The 19,000-nt window shown below is 31.5% G+C and overlaps 1 protein-coding gene across 2 annotated transcripts in view; it reads right to left on the reverse strand.

The window, feature by feature from the left end:
• LOC147070003 (sodium-independent sulfate anion transporter) overlaps positions 1 to 19,000 on the reverse strand; it is a 131,280-nt gene that overhangs the window by 100,627 nt on the left and 11,653 nt on the right. Inside the window, exon 1 of one of the 2 annotated variants that reach the window (XM_085949351.1) lies at positions 9,824 to 10,053. The exons of the other annotated variant lie outside the window; for it this stretch is intronic. The gene's annotated coding sequence lies outside the window, so the exon portion shown is untranslated. Of the gene's footprint in view, positions 1 to 9,823; positions 10,054 to 19,000 lie in introns of those variants that run through there. 2 annotated transcript variants of the gene reach the window in all.

The following is a 19,000-nucleotide window of genomic DNA, read 5'->3' on the forward strand; positions in this document are numbered from 1 at the left end:
TATCAGTCATACGTATTTGTTTTCATAGAAATAAGACAACAATTTACAGATGATGTTGGTTAGTTTTTAAAATTCAATTAAAACCTGCGAAACCAAGCCGTAATAGATAATAGTCAAAAAATACTCGTATATCTATAAAATATCTAAATTTATGCAATTAAATCATACATAACCTTCAATAATGTATAGAAATAATAATATTGTTTATCTATTATATTTTGGTTTAGGCAGGGCTTAATGAATTAAAAAAATGTAGGTACCAACAATATGTGTAATATAATATGTAATTCTTAATCCAACGAAAATAAAAATAAGTATGAATGAAAAAGTGTGCACATTTTTATCTTATCGCTCAAAGTATATCAAAACGATTATGGTTTGGTTAGGCAGGGTTTAATTGATTTTAAAAACTACCCAACACTATCTGTAAATTGTGGTCTTAGTTCAATAAAAACAAATACGTATGCGGTATGACAAACAATGTGAAATGTGCAATATTTATGGCAGATCTTAACAGCATACCTCCACCCTTCGCTACTGGTGTTTAATTACGAGACTGCAGCTATTTTACGGGATTTTTCAACTAAATAAAAATTCTGAAGTAAATAAGCTACTTATATACTCATCGTCACTGATTGTCTTTTTACACGGATTACAAATTGACAAATAAATGTCACAGTAGAATATTGTAGGTTCGTTCCAAATGAGCTTGCAATTCGAAATCAATTGTAGCTAAATTCATATGGGCCAGTGATCCTTTTTTTGCTTCAATTTCATACGTTTAGGCTCTGTCTCTTATAGAAGGACATTTTTGCTGTCACTCATTGATGTGAATGACCATGAAACTGTTGTTCGCGAATATCTTGCTATCAATGAGTTGTACCTACGGCAAAAACAGGTGTTTAAAAAAAATTGCCACAAAAATGAGTTTATAACCGAAAGTAACAACTTTGTAAATAGTTGTAATTGAAAACACGGCTATGTACTTCTCTTTTTGTGGCAAATTTAAAATTAACTCTTTTTGCTGTAAAACTAAATTTTAACGAGATATGCGAAAATCTGTTTGACCCCCTTGAAAAGCAGTAAAATTTTAAGTAAGTTTAACATTGACGGAAGCCTTTGACATATAGTTAAAATTAAAACGACAATTTCAAGGTATCTATATTAAAAAAAATGCTAATTCTAACAAATTTACTAGATTTCGGTAGGTACTATATTTTGGTCTAATATGGCAGGTGGTACGAATCCAGCTCGATATATTTTTTGTTCAAATTTCAAGTAAACTTTGATTTATTTCAATGTGGTAGGTAGGTACCAATTCCAAATTATATAATATATTTGACGTATCTATTATTATTATTATTATTGGCTCTACAATCCTATGTGGATCTGGACCGCCCCACGAAGAGGATTCTTAACAGATTTTCGTTTAAGGCTTATACCTCAGTTGAGGCATGGTCTAAAAAGATCGTGGCTAGGCGATGCGTGGATTGCGGGTCGCGGGTGCAAATGACGCATGCCGAACGAAATATAATTTGCCATATAAATCCAACATGCCTCCATTTAATGTTCTGTTTATTGTTTTATTAGTAACAATAATAATATATTCATTGACATGTTTTCTTTTTCAAGTAAATGGGTAACGTTTTTATTCATCTTCACACGATTTAAGAATTAATACCCCCGTCGCCATCACGAAACAAATTAATTGCCAATCCCATTGCCAGCGAGTCCAAAATTTCGTTGCGCCTATAGTTGAAAATTATTTGCCGTTTCACTGAAGTATCGTCTTAACGAGAATTGAATATTAGTCACTTGCTCAACCTGTTAGGTCCATACTCTGGATCCATACACACGTCGAAAAACAACATTAGAATCCCGGGGATTCAAAACCGAGATCCTCAACATTATAAGCTTGACGTGTAGTCGCTTGGTCATCACATATATACATCACAAAAACATACCAAGAAATTAAGAAAATCAATTTTGATTTCTAGATGGCATCGGTATCACTTCAGTTTAAACGTAGTTAGGTTAGGTATTTAATTCGAATATTTTTCTGTTTTTTCATGTTGTGTTTATCGCTGTTCTGTTTTGTCATAGTTCTATTTATTCATGGAACCGTTTTGAACAACCTTAGAAACAAATGAATTGAAATAAATCATAGTTCACTTGACATGATTTAAAAATTTTAAATTCATACTACGTATGTATTTGGATACTAGGAAAAATCGTGATACGTGTGTACATATTTAAAGTTTACGAATAATTATTATTTTAATAGTAAGGCTATTGTAATAGTAAACCAAAGCTATGGTTAGAATAATATTGGCTAGTGCCAAATTGTTTAGACGCTACGCACGGTCACATGCGAAAGTGTTTCCATGGTTACGAAAATTACAATAATTTTCTTGCCGTTGCACTGCCCATACCTGGTTCACGGGTTCCCAACCATTTACGACTCGCGACACCATTCTCTATTATCTAAGTTGTCTGCGACCCACCACCATATTAACTGCATAAAAAGGTATTTTCAAAGAGCAAAGAAAACATTTTTCAACAAAAAAAAACGTGTGTATTTTATTGATATTTTCTCTTAATGTATTAATTGTTTACTATCAAAAATTAAGTTCTTGCAGTGGTGGTTTTATGTATTAACGTTATTAATGGGCAGATATTCAAAGATATTTTCAGTACGAGAAAAAGAAGAAACAATATATAAATAATTACAAGATAAAAAGAACTTTTTATATACCACGTTTTTAAATTTTCTGTTGAATCATATAAACTTGACAATTCTATGTATTAATAATTTAGGACGAATAAGGCAATTGTCAACAAATCATTTTTTTGCTATTTTGCAACAAACAAACAAATATAGAATACTGAAATGTCATTTTGATTTCCATAGTAACGTTAGTAAATATTAATAATTTAGTTGCTGGACCACCTCCTTAGCAACCAATAATAGTGGATTGGATTATGGATTTCTTCCGAAATAACTTTTCATACAAAACAGAATTAACTGAAAATGAATTCAATGCTGCTTAAAGATGGCTAAATGTATTGAAAAAATGCATTGGCATCGTGTTCCGATATATTCTAAAAGTTTCAAATGTCTAGCTAGTCGGGAAGTTAGTTAAAAATGGATTGCAAGATTTATACCGGACGGATCTGCTTCATGGAAAATCTACGCCTTTTCTCATTGGAATCGGTTCTACTTTTAAGTTAGCAAACATTACATTTGACTTCACTATGTATAATCTCCCAAAAAAAGTCACAATTTCGGTTTATTAAAATTAAATCTATATAAAAGATTTTCTTTACCAAATACGCAATACCGGAAAATATTGTAAACTGATTAATGTGTACGAAAACAATAAATTAAGATTTAAATTCAAAGTTAAACGAACACAAGATATATTTTTTAACAATGCTCGTAGTTCATAGTTTGTAACAAGGCCGAACATATTCAGGCCGTGGCACGAATTGCGAATTACGATGTTTTCAAGTTATTGATCATATTTCGAATGCAATATGGTAAACTGATGATTGTCAGCCTTTGTTTTTCAAATAAGTAGGTGGCAGGTGCCTATGTCTTTCTTTAATAAACGATGTTTTGTACGTAATAAAAATGTTTCAGTGTATATTATTGTGTATATGTATAGTTTATACCAAATCAAATATGTAGTCTACATTCTATGTATCTTTCCGATAATATTATTTCATTTGTAGGTATAATAATTATGTCATAAAAGAGTTTCAAATTCGGTAACTTGAATTTAATTGCATGTCTCGTAATTTCGAAACAGTTGTTTTTAATACTTATCGCACTGGACCAGTGTCTGTCAAACTTTTTAAACCGGCGGCAGACTGGGGAGGAGGAATTTGTGTCGTAACACACCACATAAAAATTCACCCAAAAATTAAATGTACTTTATTAAGATAAATAAAAAAAAATCTTAGTAACCACACTTAAGTAACAATAAAATAATATTGTTTTATCAATATAATAATATAAATACACATCATCATTCATTCACGTCATTTCAATACTACAGCTAGATAACTCTGATTTGGTCATTGTTGGGAAAATCAAATTTAAAATTACTTGATTAACATAAATCTACGCTATAATAATTATTTAAAATAAAAATGGAAAATTATGATTGTCTAATTGGGAATAATTTAACAATGTTCAATTTTATGAAAAAATATTGTAAATATGTTTATTATTTAATTTATTTAATGAATTTATGGTTTAATATTTTTAAAAACAAAATTAATACAGTTCCCATTAACATCTGACTTACCTAATTTTATCGTTTTGTTGAGAAGGAAATGTAGAATCATATTCAATAGCTATCTCAAAAACAGTGAAAAACAAGTAATCTAGTTGTAGTACTGAGGTGACGATTTATGTAGACAATATACATAGGGTCGTATGCATGAGATTCCCAAATACTTTATAGGCTAAATCAGGGTTTCCCAAACTATGTTCCGCGGAACACCAGTGTTCCGCCGAACCTGAATAGGTGTTCCGCGACAATTTGAAAAGGTTTTATACACTTTTGCAATATTTTTTGAAAACTAGTAAGGACGATTCCTGAGCTCGGAATCCATTTTCCGTGACAGCTAAACCAGTAAACTTAAGCGCAAGTGACTATGAAAATCTTATTGACTTAATTAGTGACTCTGATTATTTGAAGATCAGCCTTTAAATGATTTCTGGGCGAGTTTGTCAGAATAGTAGTACTACTAGTAGTAGGAATCAATCTAAAAAAAAGTGTTCCGTTAAAATTTCCGGGTTTGCAAAGTGTTCCATTGCAGAAAAAGTTTGGGAAACCCAGGGCTAAATACTACTCATTTATATGCATGAGTGCAAATGTAATCCGTTGGTTAGCGACGTCACGATGTGATGTTATAATGTGTCATGGCGTCCATATAATGGCAAACTTATAAAATTTCATTCCATGAATAATTATTATGAACTTTAAATAATTTATCTGTTATTTTATCATATTTATTTTATAATTCTACTGTACGAAAGGATAGAGTATTCCCAGTAAACATTTCCATTTGGTGGCAATACTATATTATGACTAACTTCACTTCAATTACTTCTATTATAAGATGTCAAAACGGAATAAGAATAAATGACAGAAATGAAAATGGATTTAAATAGTAATATGTAATGATCTCTGTATAATATCATTTATACCAATCACCACCGTATGACACTATTGATGTTACCAGTATATTTGAAACTTTTGCTACAGTTATCTTACAATTAACTAGGTAGGTAGGTACCATAATATTTTGAAAGAATGCAGAATGCTTCCAATTCTTCCAATTGCATATTTTAATGCCTGATACAGCAGTAGGTACCTATCTTTGCGGTCATTTAGCGGAGGTATTTTATCGTAGTCTGACGTAAATCCAGCTTATCTTTCCATGAAAAATACTGCGTTTTTTATGTAAGCGAAATACGAGAGCATTGTATCAGCTACCTACTATCTAGATTATAGACTATGGATCAAAATTATAGGTATTTTGAAAACAGCACGACTAGGAGCTGTTTTTAAAGTTCGCAAATGTTTTACAGAGTCCACAAAATGACCGAGGGCCTCAAGCAAACGTTTGTTGTAATGAATGCATTATTAAAATGACATTTGAAAGTGACAGATGAAGCAGCCATTTTGAATGACGTGTGACGTCAGTTGCTTACGTCACAAACAGTGCTATACGCTATATGGTGGAAAATCGGTTAAATAGCTTATAAAGAATTTTGGAATCTCATACATACGGCGCATAGATAATAATTTTATTAGTGAAAAGGATGCAATTGATTTTGAGAAAGAAAGATGTTAAAATGCTGCACTAAATTAGATAAACAAACACGTAACTCTTCATCTACCATTTTTTTTTTATTTCATTCCTATGAGGCACAATGATTCAAGGCGCAACATAAATTTAATGGTTATAGTATCTAATCACGGATATTGACTTATAATCGAAATAAAAATGCTGTCAAGTTTATTTTTATATCTGTCAAATTTTCGGTTCAAGTTTGTTTTGCCGCTAGCTTCCACTGAACAGACAAGAATTTTCTTCCACTGTTAGTTGTATCTTACGAAAGGATTGATGGCTCACTCATACCTTTAATAATCAATTGATAGAAAATACTTTTACAAATATTATGCAAAGACCTTTTCTTCTGTCTTCTGAAGTTCTGACAACATTTTCGCGCCACACCTAGAACCAGGGTTTTTTTAAAGATGCCGGAACTCACTTTTTGTCAAGCTTTTTACTAAAGAAAATCATATTCAAATATCATTTATATGAAATTTAAAGCAGCTTTTTCTGTGCCACGAACCGCATAAAAAATTAAACATTTATTTTTATTTTGGACAATATGTCAAATCTAAAGTTAAACAAACAAACAAATACAAAATAATATATACAACTAAAGTTGTAAAAAATAAAATTATAAAAACATCATAATACTCATATTTGAATAAAAGTTTATGGAGATTTCCAAACTTTTCTCCAACTCACGTCTGGCAAATCGTCTCGATTCCTTTTCTTAGTGTAAGTGTCTATGGCTTAATCTCTTCCTCCGAGAAGGATCAAAAAGCGACAATTTTACAATTTCGATGAATTATATAAATATGGATTGTACCTAATTATTATGCAAGCGCGAACATTGTTCCGTCGAATTGCTTTTGAAGCATTAAAAATTCCGTCAAAAAAGGTGCCAGAACGCCGTTCCACCGCGTTACATTACAAAAAAAGCCCTGTCTAGAACCTTTCGTGTGCCGCGGCAAACATTTTAGCAAAAACTGCACTTAACCTTCACTTATGTTTATATATATTTATATTATCGATTTCGGTTAAAATCCTGATGGGATGTCATTTCACAGATACAAAACTTGACAGTCAAAAGTTCTAAGACACAGCTGAAAAACACGGTATTCAAATATTTGTAGGTGAGGCTCCGCTGAACGATTTTCTTTCATACCCCATAATATATTACACAACAATTTATTCCACATAAATGAATTTGACGGATGCTACTTTAGGATAAGTAAGTTGGTATATTAAGCAGTGCTCAGACGTTTTACAAAAAAAAACCAGGACAAAAATTTATTCGTTATAAAAAATGACAATTTGTGATTTCCTCTAAAAAGTGAAACCTCTTTCTTCCATAAGTGTGTATTATTTTAATTGGTATTTAAATTAAATGATTGTTTACTATTCGCTTAACCCGTTGGGTCCGTGCTCTGGATCCGTGATTGCAACCCCAGACAAATTATCGATATGAGTATCACGATCTCGGAATTGCATGATAAATTTTTTGTCAGTATTTGTACAAATCAGATACATAACTAGTAAATATAAAAATTAGCACCATTATTTTTACATTTACTAGAAATTTTTTATTTATTATGTTTGAGTATGTAGAGAAAAGGCTTTAGAGATATAATATAAAAAAATGCTAATTCATTAATCTCAAAGAAAAAATACACACGATTGAATACTTTTTTTTTGAAAATTATTTTTCAAGCTACATATTATTATTATGGTTAGCAGGGGCGTATCAAGGTGTCTTAACGCCCGAGGCAGTAACAAAAAAACTTGTATGTTTGATAGTGATTTTTTTCAGTCAACATGTATTTATGTATGAATGAATACAATTAGCTTTAGCACAGCACTTATATACAATACATATACATATTAAGTTAAATAGTGTCCGGTTAATATAAACTGATTTAAATATAATGGATTAAAAAAAAGGGGTTTACACAGTGTCGAATGTTTCATTTAAAATACAAATATAACTTAACACTAAATATTCTTTACTCTAAGTAAAACACAAACCATTAGAACGCTAATTCATATAATATCTACACGCTTATAAAAGAAATCTGGAGAAAAACTAGCAAACAATATAATTAACCAGGAGATGTCGCATATATATATAAGACCTTCTGAAGTTTCCCTAAAGTGAATTTCAGTTTGTTATAATCGCGCGTTGCTGTGGAAATCAATATAAAACGTAAGAATCACAATATGTCAATTTTTGACGAAAATTAGTGACAAGCTCGATCGCACATATTTCTATTTTTTTTTCAAATTTATCAGCCCTTTTTACAACGTTTTTATTAGCTCGTATTCTTGTTTGTCCGATGGTTGTTTGTCCAGTACAAATCTTGCAATCGATTTTTAACTAACTTCCCGACTAGCTAGACATTTGAAACTTTTAGAATATATCATAACACGATGCCAATGTATTCTTTCAATACGTTTAGCCATCGTTAAGCAAAATTGAATTGATTTTCAGTTAATTCTGTTTTGTATGGAAAGTTATTTCAGAAAAATCTGTAAAAAGTAAAAGACTATTATTGGTTGCTAAGGCGGTGGTCCTAGCAACTAAATTATTAATATGTACGTGCGTTACTGTGTAAATCAAAATGAAATGTCAAAAATGGCATTTTAATATTCTATATTTGTTTGTTTTTTATTTACTTCATATCAAGTACAAGTTTGAGTATATTGAGCATAATAATTCAACAGAAAAATTTAAAAACGTTGTATATAAAAAGTTCTTTTTATCTTGTAATTATTTAAAAAATAATTATAAGCTATTATATATATATATTTTTTTTAAATTACTTTTATATTTTACAAGTTTACAAGTATATGCACTGTTTTATTTTACAAGTGAGTTCGTCAATTATTACTTAAAAAATAGGAATTCAAAAAAAGATTTTTCTAATACATAATTACTTACTTTTTTGTGTAAACAGAACGTTTATCTACCTACTTACACAAATAAAAAAGTCAAGAATTTATATGTGGTACGATAGATCAAGTTTATCTTCTGATTTATACACTTCCACTTTTACAGTTAAATGGCGAAATTCGAAACTCGGTTTAATAGAAATTTATATTTACTTTTAATTATAAAAATTTGTTGAAAAAAACAAATCTTTTCATATATTCAATTTCCACCAAGTAGGATAAATATTTTTATGTATAAATAATAAATAAATCCGATTAATTTTCGAGTTCAAGAATTTCGTTTTTTGAGTTGATTTTAAGTAATGGAATCTATCAACCATTTTTGTATGGGCACCTGATCTTTTTTACACGGTTTTGTTTTTCACAGTAGTCTTTGGAACGTATCCCCCGTGCAAAAAGAGGATCGGGTGTACTTTCTAATATACTTTTTATTATCGTTATAAATTATTGTGTCGCTTTATATTTTAATCTTAGCACACAAATTTAATTTAAAATTTGAAAAAATGTAGATATTTCCAACTTTTGTTTTCCCATTATGAATATATAGTAATTTTCTTTCAACGCACATTATTAAAAAAAACTAGTAGTAATAATAGTATTATTAAAAAAAAACTTTATTCCGGACTGCAGAGCTTTGAAAACTCATGTGCGCATTATGTTTGAGTTCTGCCCTGTTGGAAAATTTGCGAGATTGACTTGTAGCTAACTTAATCATTTGTTCTGGTTGCTCTTTTTTGCCTTCACTTTCATACGTTTAGACACCATCTCTATAGTAGATTTTATTTAACATCTTTGAATTAACAAGACAAAAATTGGTATGGTTACAAGAGATAAAAAATAATTTAAACACATCGTTGAGTAAACACAATATTCTTAGTCTTTAGTACACAATGTGTGAATTAAAAGCAAGCTTTTCGTCCAATGCTTAACATGACTATATCACAATGTACTACTTAGAATTTTCTCCACTAAATATATGTGAATAATTAACAATTTATTATGAAAACATGAAACTCACCTCAATAAAACAACAGGTCTTGTAGAATTTTCTTTGAAACTTTCCAAAACTTTTACTATTTACGTGGGTATACTTTATAAGCACTGCAAAAAATACCGCTCGCAAATAAGATATAAAACGCGAAAAAAAAATCTGATATCGAAATTAATAAATAACTATTCAATAAACAACGTTCAACTCAATCACTTCAGAGACGACACGCAAGCTCGACGTCTGAATGCCGACTGACTGAATGAGCACGTGGTGGCCGAGTTAAATAGACTATCGGAAGAAAATCAAAACACAAATCTGTTATGCTAATGACAATAACAATAAATGGTTAGATCTCGCTGTATCTATAATCCAGCCACGGTATAAATATCGACTGTGGTTCCTCATGCCATACAGATCCAGCGTTGCGAACTTGGCATTTTTCTTGCCGGATCTAGTATTTTTGAATAGACGTCTAGCTTGAAAAATACGCATCTGGCGTATGACGTTAAATCTAGCGTTTGTCGTCGACACCGCGAACATTTTTTAAATGTTCACATAAAAATACACTATTACATTAATTTTATTTAAAATCAACATATATAATTATATTTTATTTTACCAATAAATTAAACGTAACATAAGATAATTATTTAAGTTAATACTTACCAAATTTCGTACCTGACTGTTTTGGTTGTATGATTTACTTACTTTAAGTTCTAGTTTCTAGACATTTTTGTTAATCTTCTTTTCTGCTATTTATCTTATTTTAGTATATTTTCGACAATGTCAATTGGCAACACTGGGCACGTTGCTTCAAATGTTAACGTTTTTCGACACCGGAAAATACTAACAACTATAAATAGGTAAGAATAAAATTTCTCCAGTTTTGTCTGAAAATAAGGATGCTGGCCTTTATTACCTTGTATTTTACTCGATGCCATATCGACCGTGGAAAGGCAAAACGAGTTAATTCACACGAATCAAATTTTACAGGAGGCACAAAAAATGTTTTGATAATGATTTTTGGCCAAAGTCTAAATATAAAATAGACACAAACTTGATTAATAATTTGGTGTTATTTTTTCCCAATCTATAATTAAATAATGAAGTTATTAAATAAAACTAATACAACTGAGAGTTAAGTCATTTTACCCGACAAGAATTAGGTAGGTAGGTATCAACATATCTGGAGTTAGACACGTACATTTTACTTGCGATTTATGTTATTACTATAATATATTAACATAAATCAGTGTATAATAATGATATTAGTCTATTACAATGATATTAATCGTAAATTAAAGCGAATTGAAAACAATTTCAATTGAGAAGTGTTTTTGACACATCACATAACCTATAAATCGCATGGCGGTGTTTTAAGTGAATCTTAATATTACTTTTCTCAGATATTATGAATAATATATCGATAATCGACAATTAAAACACAACATAAGTTGTAATAAGCCGTTTCGTACGGATATAGATAGAATTTACAATAGCTCTTTTCGTGTATTATAAATATTATTTAATTGATATGTCGCACCTGCAATATTTTTTACTTAATATATTAATTGTGAAAAAATAAACTCTTCTTCAATTTTTTTGTTTTCTTAAAAACAGTGTTGAAAGACTTTGAGAAAATCATGTTGTTTTTTCCAATATCCATAGTATTTTTCGATTGACAGTTGTGTATTATAGTATGCGGAAAAAGATTTAATTTTAAAAAATTTCTTCTTTTCTTCCTTTTCATCTTTCTAGCAACTTCACTAGTCATCAAGTTTGAAAAAATCGCATCTGGCATTTGACTTTAAATACAGTTTTGTTCATGTCTCACATGCCGTGCATTACACATAAATTGAGAAAGTAGAAACTAAATTTCTCGATATCTACTTCCAAAAACAAAGTTTCCAACAACGGACATCTTCACAATATAGATCGATACATGTCTACAAGAATAAAAAATCTTCGGTAGACCTAGAAAAGGTGTTCCAATGTAGAAGAACGTAAACTGATATATTTTTTTTCTGCCGAATAGGTTTGTCTCTTACCCCGTCATACTGCGAGAGCAATCAACTTTGATGGGTGGATCCAGAGGAAGGTAGAGGCGCATTTATATGACGCAACCAATTCGTTATAAAAATTAATAGGGGGCTTCCTACGACTTATCTATAATTATCTATTGTGATTTGATTTGTAAGATAGGAAACTATTTCAATTAAACCATGTTTGTATAAAGTAGGTACACAAAATTAAAATGATAAATTGGTAATGAATGCATGGATTTATTTGGAAAAAATAAAAATTCTTAATTTTTAATCATAGGAGGCCTCAAAAATAGTCAGTGCATCAGACCTCTGCATCACTAACCGCGCCACTGAGGAAAGGCAATGGAGGCCACGGTCATCTCCTTGAATGGATTTAAATTTAAATACATAACAATTTTACTACCAGATACATGACCATTGACTAATATTATTCACAAAAGAATATTAAATTCTGTATAAAGATATTATTGTACATTTCTAACACACTCACTTTACATAATTGAGGAGCTATGAGTCAAAACTTACATCATTAAAAAATCGAATTTAAAAAAAAAATCACTACTTAAGGGGACGCTCTACAGAATTGCCCTTGAGAATTGAAAATATGGTTTTTTTACATGTGGTCCGGAATTGTTGCTCTACTGGTAATATTCAAAGGTCGCCGACAATGCTTTGGTCTAAAGTAAATAATGATCTCTCATAACATAACACTGTCAACGTGAATAAAATATGGGGTGACCAAAAAATGATATCTTCTAATATACGTAAATGTTACTAAATTCAATTTGTTAATCATCTGTTTGGTGGGAAATATTGTAACCAATATGATGGATAGCCACGATATAAACTTAATAATATATTAATAACGTTTTAACCAGAAATTGTCCGAGAGCTAAACATACGAAGGATGTTGAAATACATATCTACCTACATTTTTATTTCATGTGCTATCCAAAAAACATTATTATTGAATAGTATTTATTTTGAATGTGTAAGACCTATTACATAATTATTAAAAAAATAGGTACACATTGTTTAATTCTAATGCATATTTAAAAAAAAAGTGTAATATAGTGATGTCTGTTTATTATAAAAAGAAAGTGACTTTTTATTAAAAGAAATGAAAATATAATTAATTATATTTTCATTTCTTTTAAAATGTAATTCTACCATTTACTTGGTTACTACTGCTAACTCAATTAATGACTTTTTATTACTTACCCGATTAGTTTAATTAATTTAGTCTGACACTTTTACAAACAAGTAACGCAATTTTACTTTTATAAAAATAGGTAGGTACAATAATTATTGTTGGTAAGTAAAGCCACTGCAAGAAATAATTTATATAAAAAATTATTATTAACGTAGAGACACCCACACATTTTTTTATTCAAAGCTAGCATCGCTGAGAAGATAGCAAAGTTACCGACCAGGGCTGTCGAAGACTAATTACTTATTTTTATGATGTGTTTTTAATTGTGTGCAATTTGGCGGAAAAATATAATATATAGATACAGTTGCTTACCATTCGGGTATCCAATGAGCTGGGTTTTGTTTAATCTTTTGCAGACATCCTACAGTTTTATTTTTTATCTTGCCCATCTCACGTAAGGATATCTGATATTATAAAAGTTACATAGTACAACAGTGTTTAAATCTAATATGTTATTGTACAGGTTTAATTAAAAACTATAACAAAATTAACATTTTAATGATTTACAGATTTTCCTATGTTATATCAACTTAATATCAATTTTAATGAGACAAGATACATATTACGATATATCCAAAATACACATCATCAGATAATATGTGAAATATTTTGATAAGCAAAAAAATAAGAACAATACAAAAATAACATAACATAATCAGCCAGTCTTTTCATAATTATTTTATATAAATGTTGTATGCCGTTTGACGCTTGGAATTATGTAATTATTCCATCTGTTCAGTAAGCTATTTTTAACTTTAAATTTGTAACTTTTTAAAACGTAAAATTAGATTGATATTATTTTGACAGCCCTGTATTCGTTCGGCCGGCTTCAGGTTACGTCGCATACATGTTATGTTTGAAGGGAATAATAATAATAATAATGATATTCATTCGCCCGAGAATTGTAATTAATAATTATTGCGTTTCTTAAAATAAATCCCCGATGGTTAGAGGTTTTTGAGGTTAGACTGAATTAAAATGACGTCCTTTCAACTCTGAGATCATTCTCTGAATGAACTATGAATGACCTTGTTCCTGTTCATCGGGCTCTTAACCCACTATTATCAATTTACACTATTCTTTAATATACTAATTATATAAAGCTCTTGAGATGCGAAATCCGATGTGACAGTATGAAAAATACTAATCCCTGATTAAAAAGGCCTTAAAGCGAGAACAGAATTCACCTAAGATTTAACGAATTATACATGGTTTACTTAAACCAGGGGTAGTCAATCTGGTCCCTAACGCCCACTAGTGGGCGTTCCAGCTTTCATGATGGGCGGTAGGGGTTTTAAAATCATTTTCATTATGTAAAACATTTTTTTATGCTGCGAGAGGCATGCGCAGACGACGATAAAAGGCGAAGGCTCTTTTCTTTGTGGACTTTATTGATACCTTTCCCTACCTCATATTTTGTGAAATCAGGCTTTAGTGCTTTTAATCACATTATGACCAAAGAAAGAAACCGCCTGAATATTTCTGAAAGAGGAGACCTTCGTTTGTTCTTCACAAAAATTGAGCCAGATATCCAGTATTTAGTTTCGCAGTATCAGCCTCGGGGATCTCATTAATAATTTATTTAATTAAATGTAATTTCATCAGACTTCATGCTTGCAATGTATGCAAAGTATAAATAAAAAGATAGATTTAACTACAGTAATTTGTTTTATAAAGATTTATTCTGCCAAACTTAGCGAAAGTCTGACATAAAGTATTTGATAAGAAATTATTATTATATGCTTTAACTTGCTGTAACTATGCTTTTTTTTAAAGTAAAGTTACTTCCCTACGTTATAAATCACTGTGGAACCGATGGGCAGTTAAAATTTTGTACTACTAACAGAAATACAAAACTGGGCGGTAGGTATAAAAAGGTTGACTACCCCTGGTTTAAACAGTAGTGATCTGTGATACCCAAATTTTTTTCTTGATAATATACACTGATGTATTTAGGTTACAAAATTGAAAAATATGAATTTTGATAATAGGCTACTTACCTAATTGAAAGTATTGCCACGTCCGTAAAGCGTCAATGACATTGAGATACTTTACAAGCTGCTTGTTGGTGAATTTACAATCTGCCTGTCGCCCAGTGTCATCATCGAACAAGTTAACAAGCAGGTTGTAAACAATCTACCGAGAAAAGTTGAAAGCCGGTCAACTTTACACGCTACACGCCGGCGTGTGGGCCTACTGCGTCTGCGCAGTAGAGCGTAGTAGCGACCTCCCGATAAAAAAACGAACTACGTTCTGTCAAAATAGTCGCTAGGTTGTTGGCTTCTCAGCAAATGGAAAGTTTTGTGTGTCGTCATCACAATCGCAGTAGCTGAATCGCCCGTTTTTAAATTCGCCAACAAACAGCTTGTAAAGTACGAGAGTGGGTCAATAAGTCCTTAGAAAAGCCGACAGGTGGCGCGACTAGTACTGTAAGCGGTTTGTTTTCATGCAGCGGCACTACCGATTCAGTATGCTGCGAAGTTTCAATCAGATTGGTCGGGTTGTGTTATTTTCGTACATTTAAAAAAAAAATTGCTTGTTTACAAAAATGGAGAAAATTGAGTTTAGAGCTGTTATTAAACATTTTAATATAAAAGGGTTAACAGCAAAGGAAATAAAAAATGAGTTGGATTTAGTTCACGGCATATCTTCTCCTTCACTTGCAACTATTTATAACTGGTTAAATGAATTTAAACGTGGTCGTACATCAACAAAGGATGAACCACGCTCAGGACGTCCTGTAGAGGTGACTACACCAGAAATGATCAATAAAATCCACGATATGGTGTTAAGTGACCGAAGATTAAAGTTGAGTGAGATAATTGAGGTTACAGGGATCTCAAAAGGTAGCGTCATTTCTATTTTACATGACAAATTGGGCATGAAAAAAGTTTCTGCAAGATGGGTGCCGCGTTTGCTCACAGTCGACAATAAACGCAATAGGGTGGTGGCCTCTAAAGCCATGTTGTCGCTCATGCAACGCAATCCGGATGAATTTTTTCGTCGCTTTGTGACTGTAGATGAAACATGGATACACCACTATACTCCCGAGACGAAAGAACAGTCAAAGCAGTGGATTGCGAAAGACGAACCATGTCCAAAGAAGGCGAAAACCGTAAAATTAGCTGGTAAGGTTATGGCTACTGTATTTTGGGATGCACGTGGAATTATTTTCGTTGACTATTTGAAAAAAGGAAAAACAATAACAGGGGATTATTATGCATCTTTATTGGACCAGCTAAAAAACGAAATTGAAGAAAAACGGCCTCATTTAAACAGGAAAAAAATCCTCTTTCATCAGGACAATGCCCGTGTTCACACATGTTTACGATCAATGGCTAAAATTGAAGAATTGAAGTTCGAATTGGTCGACCACCCACCGTATTCGCCAGATTTAGCCCCCAGTGACTTTTTCCTTTTTCCAAACTTAAAAAAATGGCTAAGTGGACAACGTTTTTTTTCAAATGAAGAAGTCATCGATCGGACAAATGCTTATTTTGAGGACCTTCCGAAAACTTATTTTTCTGACGGTTTAAAAAAAATTGAGAAACGTCTAACCAAGTGTATTGAGCTCCAAGGAGATTATGTTGAGAAATAAAAAAAAAATACAAAAATAAAAACTGTTTTAATGCTTTTTTCTAAGGAATTATTGACCCACCCTCGTAGCTCAATGTCATTGACGCATACATGACAGAGATCGTTCGCGCTGTAATCGAAGGGAAGCTTAAATTTACATAAGGAGTAATAATAAAATTACTCTGCTTTTTACGTCAAAAATATCAATGTTATTCGGTTTCGATCAACATATTTTTTTTGATATTGCGCAATGGTTCATATTTTTGAGAACAGATAATACAATAGAATTGGATATCGATGGATGATTAATACAACTCTTAGCGCCAAAAAGGTTAGACGTCACTGCATTATATCGTATCGTTGTTTAATAAATAATTTAAAATCACATTTTTTATGTAGATAAGTGTTTGTTGTATATTTCGTGTTCAAATAGTTCACTCGATATGTCGCTACTTCCTTATACGCATATAATATAATTCTGTACAGTACCTATCAACTTGTTTTTTTTTTATAAAAAAAAAATATGCTTCCACTATTTTCAATATACTATTTATGTTTTATGTTGCGAACGTCTTGAAATTGTAAACTGTAATTTCAACTCAATGGGGGGAATGAATTTTAATTTGAATACAAATAAGTAGGTACCTACTCTTTCTTTTGGTATACCGTCTTCCAGTGGCGAAGGGTGGAGGTAGGCTGTTAAGATCCGCCATAAATAGTGCAAACTAAACTTTATCAATCATATGTATTTTTCATCGAAATAATACTACAATTTACAGATGGTGTTAACAGATTAAACACAACATAGTTTACAATATGTTCTACTAAAATAACTAAAAATAATTAGCACTATCTTTATATTTAACACAAAAACAATAAATTATAGCAACACGTGCTCGCAGTTTTTAAATGAATGTAATCAGTCCAATCCATTTTTACCGGCGACGTTCTGAAAAAAATAATTAATTCAGTCGTATAAATTCTATCTCACTTTAACGCATAGTTCGGAGATATAAGTGTCCCGAATGCTTACTCACTCGCACTTATAGTTCGTTTTTGTTCAGGCCTTGATCGCGACCTTAACAGTTAAATGCAAAAAATGTAAACACGTATTGTCGCGCAAATTGCATGGATCAAAAAAGTTTAGGGGGTTATGGCTTTCACGACGTATGTATGCGAGTAGAACGATAGTGGAAATCCTGCTGGGGAAAAAATACGAAATATACCGCACAGACCATTTTGACGTTTACCGATTTTCACAAGCTGTCAAATAGCACCACACAACGTCCACAAACGCGTTTCGCTTATGTAAGCTTGAAGGGTGAAGTTGGCGAAACATTCAGCACCAGGGAACTCAAAAATAATGAGAACTGAAATACCTAACGGGTAAGAGAAGCAGGCAACCGATTTCGAGTAAGGAAGAATACGGAATAAATTTAAACACGACGTGTCAAGATTACGTCATACCTACGTCAAATACTGACAACTGCTCTCGGTTTATGCATTGACGTTCATTTAATATTGGCGTATTACACACACTATTGCACGTCTATAGTGCGTAGTTTATTTTCGTTGGACGCTCACACATTCAAAACCCTACGTCATAATTTACTGAATTGGTATATTATAGCCAGGGAACTCAGAAATAATGGGAACTGAAATACATAACGTGTAAGGCGATAGCAGGTAACCGACTCGAGTAAGGAAGAATCCGGGTTAAATTTACACACGAGTCAAGAATACGTTTTACGTCGAATACTGAAAACTGCTCTCGGTTTATGCATTTACGCTCATTTAATGTTGGTGTATTACACACACTATTGCACGTGCATAATGCGTGCTTCATTTTCGTAGGACGCTCACACATTCAAAACCCTACGTCAAAATTTACTGTATTGGTATATTATTTATTTATTTATTTGAAAAAGACACGTTGAGTACATAACAAATTATTAATTCAGTACGTTCACAACATGACATTTAGAATAAAAAATACAAGTAATCAGTTCATAAAATCAGAAAAAACAAGGTGGAGGAAAAAAAAGAAAGCAAAAATAGTTTTATACAAAAGAAATGAAATTAAAAAAACAACAATAATTCAAAAAACACAAATTAAACAATAAAATAGAATTAAAAAAAAACGAATATATAATGGAACGCCAAAAATATCTACATCTCTAGGGAGTGCATTGACCAGCCGCACAGCCCTCGCTATTGGTGCCTGGTGAGCCTGACATGAGGAAACAGCTTTCACCCAAAATAGATCATGGCTGCGACCACGCATGTAATTGACGGGCGCGTAAAAAATCAAATTTTCTAGAATATCGGGATTGGATACTATACAACGTGAGAGCAGGGAAAAATGCTTTA

Source organism: Rhyacophila brunnea, unplaced genomic scaffold (assembly GCF_057557595.1).
Source record: "Rhyacophila brunnea isolate RB1 unplaced genomic scaffold, BYU_Rbru_1.0 scaffold_22, whole genome shotgun sequence".
Classification (NCBI taxonomy): domain Eukaryota; kingdom Metazoa; phylum Arthropoda; class Insecta; order Trichoptera; family Rhyacophilidae; genus Rhyacophila; species Rhyacophila brunnea.